Genomic DNA, 5,414 nt, shown 5'->3' on the forward strand with positions numbered 1-5,414 from the left:
GTTTTATCTTCCTATGCTTGTTACTTTGCTCTTCATGAACTTGTTTATTTACAAGATTCCTATGCATAGGAAGCATGTTAGACTTAAATGTGTTTTGAATTTGCCTCTTGATGCTCTCTTTTGCTTCAAATACTATTTCTTGCGAGTGCATCATTAAAACCGCTGAGCCCATCTTAATGGCTAAAAAGAAAGAACTTCTTGGGAGATAACCCATGTGTTATTTTGCTACAGTACTTTGTTTTATATTTGTGTCTTGGAAGTTGTTTACTACTGTAGCAACCTCTCCTTATCTTAGTTTTGTGTTTTGTTGTGCCAAGTAAAGTCTTTGATAGTAAAGTAAGTACTAGATTTGGATTACTGCGCAGAAACAGATTTCTTGGCTGTAACGAATCTGGGTCTAATTCTCTGTAGGTAACTCAGAAAATTATGCCAATTTACGTGAATGATCCTCAGATATGTACGCAACTTTCATTCAATTTGAGCATTTTCATTTGAGCAAGTCTGGTGGCCTAATAAAATCCATCTTTACGGACTGTTCTGTTTTGACAGATTCTGCCTTTTATTTCGCATTGCCTCTTTTGCTATGTTGGATGAATTTCTTTGATCCATTAATGTCCAGTAGCTTTATGCAATGTCCAGAAGTGTTAAGAATGATTGTGTCACCTCTGAACATGTTAATTTTTATTGTCCACTAACCCTCTAATGAGTTGTTTCGAGTTTGGTGTGGAGGAAGTTTTCAAGGGTCAAGAGAGGAGGATGATATACTACGATCAAGAAGAGTGAAAAGTCTAAGCTTGGGGATGCCCGGTGGTTCATCCCTGCATATATCAAGAAGACTCAAGCGTCTAAGCTTGGGGATGCCCAAGGCATCCCCTTCTTCATCGATAAATTATCGGGTTCCTTCTCTTGAAACTATATTTTTATTCGGTCACATCTTATGTGCTTTACTTGGAGCGTCCGTGTTGCTTTTGTTTTTGTTTTTGTTTGAATAAATTGGATTACATCATGCTTGTGTGGGAGAGAGACACGCTCCGCTGGTTCATATGAACACATGTGTTCTTAGCTCATAATATTCATGGCGAAGTTTCCTCTTCGTTAAATTGTTATATGGTTGGAATTGGAAAATGATACATGTAGTAATTGCTATAAATGTCTTGGGTAATGTGATACTTGGCAATTGTTGTGCTCATGTTTAAGCTCTTGCATCATATGCTTTGCACCCATTAATGAAGAAATACATAGAGCATGCTAAAATTTGGTTTGCATATTTGGTTTCTCTAAGGTCTAGATAATTTCTAGTATTGAGTTTGAACAACAAGGAAGACGGTGTAGAGTCTTATAATGTTTTCAATATGTCTTTTATGTGAGTTTTTCTGCACCGGTTCATCCTTGTGTTTGTTTCAAATAAGCCTTGCTAGCCTAAACCTTGTATCGAGAGGGAATACTTCTCATGCATCCAAAATACTTGAGCCAACCACTATGCCATTTGTGTCCACCATACCTACCTATACTACATGGTATTTTCCCGCCATTCCAAAGTAAATTGCTTGAGTGCTACCTTTAAAATTCCATCATTCACCTTTGCAATATATAGCTCATGGGACAAATAGCTTAAAAACTATTGTGGTATTGAATATGTACTTATGCACTTTATCTCTTATTAAGTTGCTTGTTGTGCGATAACCATGTTCCCGGGGACGCCATCTACTCTTTGTTGAATATCATGTGAGTTGCTATGCATGTTCGTCTTGTCTGAAGTAAGGGCGGTTTTCACAATCAAATGGTTTGAGTATGCATATTGTTAGAGAAGAACATTGGGCCGCTAACTAAAGCCATGATTCATGGTGGAAGTTTCAGTTTTGGACATATATCCTCAATCTCATATGAGAATAATAATTGTTGCTACATGCTTATGCATTAAAGAGGAGTCCATTATCTCGTTGTCTATGTTGTCCCGGTATGGGTGTCTAAGTTGAAGAATGATCAAAAGCGAGAAATCCAATGCGAACTTTCTCCTTAGACCCTTGTACAGAGCGGCATAGAGGTACCCCTTTGTGACACTTGGTTGAAACATATGTTATGCAATGATGATCGGTGTTAACCCAAGCTAATTAGGACAAGGTGCGGGCACTATTAGTACACTATGCATGAGGCTTGCAACTTATAAGATATAATTTACATGATGCATATGCTTTATTACTACCGTTGACAAAATTGTTTCATGTTTTCAAAACCAAAGCTCTAGCACAAATATAGCAATCGATGCTTTCCTCTTTGAAGGACCTTTCTTTTACTTTCATTGTTGAGTCAGTTCACCTATTTCTCTCCATCTCAAGAAGCAAACACTTGTGTGAACTGTGCATTGATTCTTACATATTTGCATATTGCATTTGTTATATTGCTTTGCATTGACAATTATCCATGAGATATACATGTTATAAGTTGAAAGCAACCGCTGAAACTTCATCTTCCTTTGTGTTGCTTCAATACCTTTACTTTGAATTATTACTTTATGAGTTAACTCTTATGCAAGACTTATTGATGCTTGTCTTGAAGTGCTATTCATGAAAAGTCTTTGCTTTATGATTCGATTGTTTACCCATGTCATATACATTGTTTTGATCGCTGCATTCACTACATATGCTTTAAAAATAGTATGATCAAGATTATGATGGCATGTCACTCCGTAAATTATCCGTGTTATCGTTTTACCTCGCTCGGACGAGCAGTAACTAAGCTTGGGGATGCTGATACGTCTCCGACGTATCGATAATTTCTTGTGTTCCATGCCACATTATTGATGATTTCTACATGTTATATGCACACTTTATGTCATATTTGTGCATTTTCTCGGAACTAACCTATTAACAAGATGCCGAAGTGCCGCTTCCGTTTTCCGCTGTTTTTGGTTTCGAAATCCTAGTAACGAAATATTCTCGGAATCGGACGAAATCAACGCCAAAGATCTTAGAATCCCCGGAAGCATCCAGAACACACCGAGAGGTCGGAGGGGGGCCACGGGCCCACCAAACCATAGGCCGGCGCGGCCGAGAGGGGCCGCGCCGCCCTATGGTGTGGCCCCCCGTCAGCCCTCCTCGCGCCGCCTCTTCGCCTATATAAAGCCCCCGGATCGAAAACCCCGATGCGAAGAACCACGATACGGAAAACCTTCCGGAGCCGCCGCCATCGCGAAGCCAAGATCCGGGGGACAGGAGTCTCTGTTCCGGCACCCCGCCGGAGCGGGGAAGTGCCCCGGAAGGCTTCTCCATCGACACCGCTGCCATCTCCACCGCCATCTTCATCACCGCCGTCGCTCCCATGAGGAGGAGTAGTTCTCCATCGAGGCTCGGGGCTGTACCGGTAGCTATGTGGTTCATCTCTCTCCTATGTGCTTCAATACAATAATCTCATGAGCTGCCTTACATGATTGAGATTCATATGATGATGCTTGTAATCTAGATGTCATTATGCTAGTCAAGTGAGTTTTACTTATGTGATCTCCGGAGACTCCTTGTCCCACGTGTGTAAAGGTGACAGAGTGTGCACCGTGTGGGTCTCTTAGGCCATATTTCACGAATACTTATTCACTCGTTGAATGGCATAGTGAGGTGCTTATTTATATCTCTTTATGATTGCAATGTGTTTGTATCACAATTTATCTATGTGCTACTCTAGTGATGTGTTATTAAAGTAGTTTTATTCCTCCCTGCACGTGTGCAAAGGTGACAAGTGTGTGCACCGTGTTAGTACTTGGTTTATGCTATGATCATGATCTCTTGTAGATTGCGGAGTTAACTATTGCTATGATAATATTGATGTGATCTATTCCTCCTACATATGCATGAAGGTGACAAGTGTGCATGCTATGCTAGTACTTGGTTTAGTCTTTTGATCTATCTTACACTAAAGGTTACTAAAATATGAGCATTATTGTGGAGCTTGTTAACTCCGGCATTGAGGGTTCGTGTAATCCTACGCAATGTGTTCATCATCCAACAAAAGTGTAGAGTATGCATTTATCTATTCCGTTATGTGATCAATGTTGAGAGTGTCCACTAGTGAAAGTCTATTCCCTAGGCCTTGTTCCTAAATATCGCTATCGTCGCTTGTTTACTCGTTTTACCTGCGTTACTACTCGCTACATTACTACTCGCTTGTTTACTCGTCCTGGGAAAAGCACTTTTCTCGGTGTCGTTGCCGTTGCTACTGCTTATTCATACCACCCGTATTTCACTATCTCTTCGCCGAACTAGTGCACCTATTAGGTGTGTTGGGGACACAAGAGACTTCTTGCTTTGTGGTTGCAGTGGTTGCATGAGAGGGATATCTTTGACCTCTTCCTCCCTGAGTTCGATAAACCTTGGGTATCCACTTAAGGGAAACTTGCTGCTGTTCTACAAACCTCTGCTCTTGGAGGCCCAACACTGTCTACAAGAATAGAAGCTCCCGTAGACATCAGAATCCCACTTGGGTAGGTTTCCCTACTACATGGAAGGTTTTGGGTTCGGGTCTTATTCGAAGACTTGTAGTCCAATAAAGATGTGAGCGGCTTGAGTCTGTCAAGGTAATCATATGTGCTGAGTATCCTGTCCGCCGAGGGAGTTCTACACCCATCGGTCCTATGGATCAACAAGGTGCACCGTAAAGATCGGACAACCAACCGTATCATGTGGTATCAGATTGCTAGGTTGATCACCTGCAGATTGGTTTGTTGCTCGCTGTTCTTGCTCGATTGCTGTAGCTACCATTGGGTATGTCGCCATGGTGTTGGTGAAGATCAAGAAGAAGGAAGTGGGCAAATGAGAGCCTGTGCCTCATGGCCTTCGTGGCATGCGGAGGTGGTGGCTGCAAGGGGGAAGAAGGAGGAACGCTGCTCAAGCTCGCCACGACGTGAGTTCGCCGAATTCTTCGCCGACAGAAAAATCGCGAGGAAGAAGGTCAGATCCGTCAGGAGACCGCACTGCCGTGTCGACGACCCTAAACACGCCACCCGGCACTTGCTCGACACCCTGGCACTGTCGTGCCTTCCCAAAATTTTTGATATTTGTCATGGCAGGCTGCATTATTTCTGCCGCGATTGTAAACTGCCGAAATAAGTTTTTGGCTAGCTTCACACAGCTAGCACAAGTGTTGCTTGTTCACTGGAGAGGGCAAATTCTTGTTTTTCAAGGGAAGAAGACATTGGTGTTTTCAGGAGCAAGTATGTCAGTAGCTTTCAATCTTATTGGATTCATATGATGCAAAGTAGTCTTACTCAGCTTTTACTGGTGATATGTATGGTGCGCCACAGATTTGGGAGGATACTTGTGTCTTCAATCAGGTTGATGGCGTCGAAGACCAAAGGGGCGCCAAGGTCAAGACAAGTTGTCGAGAGGGAGGATGAGGTGTGGAAGACTGGCGAGGCTTGAGGATGA

This window comes from Lolium rigidum, chromosome 7 (assembly GCF_022539505.1).
Source record: "Lolium rigidum isolate FL_2022 chromosome 7, APGP_CSIRO_Lrig_0.1, whole genome shotgun sequence".
In the NCBI taxonomy this organism is placed as follows: domain Eukaryota; kingdom Viridiplantae; phylum Streptophyta; class Magnoliopsida; order Poales; family Poaceae; genus Lolium; species Lolium rigidum.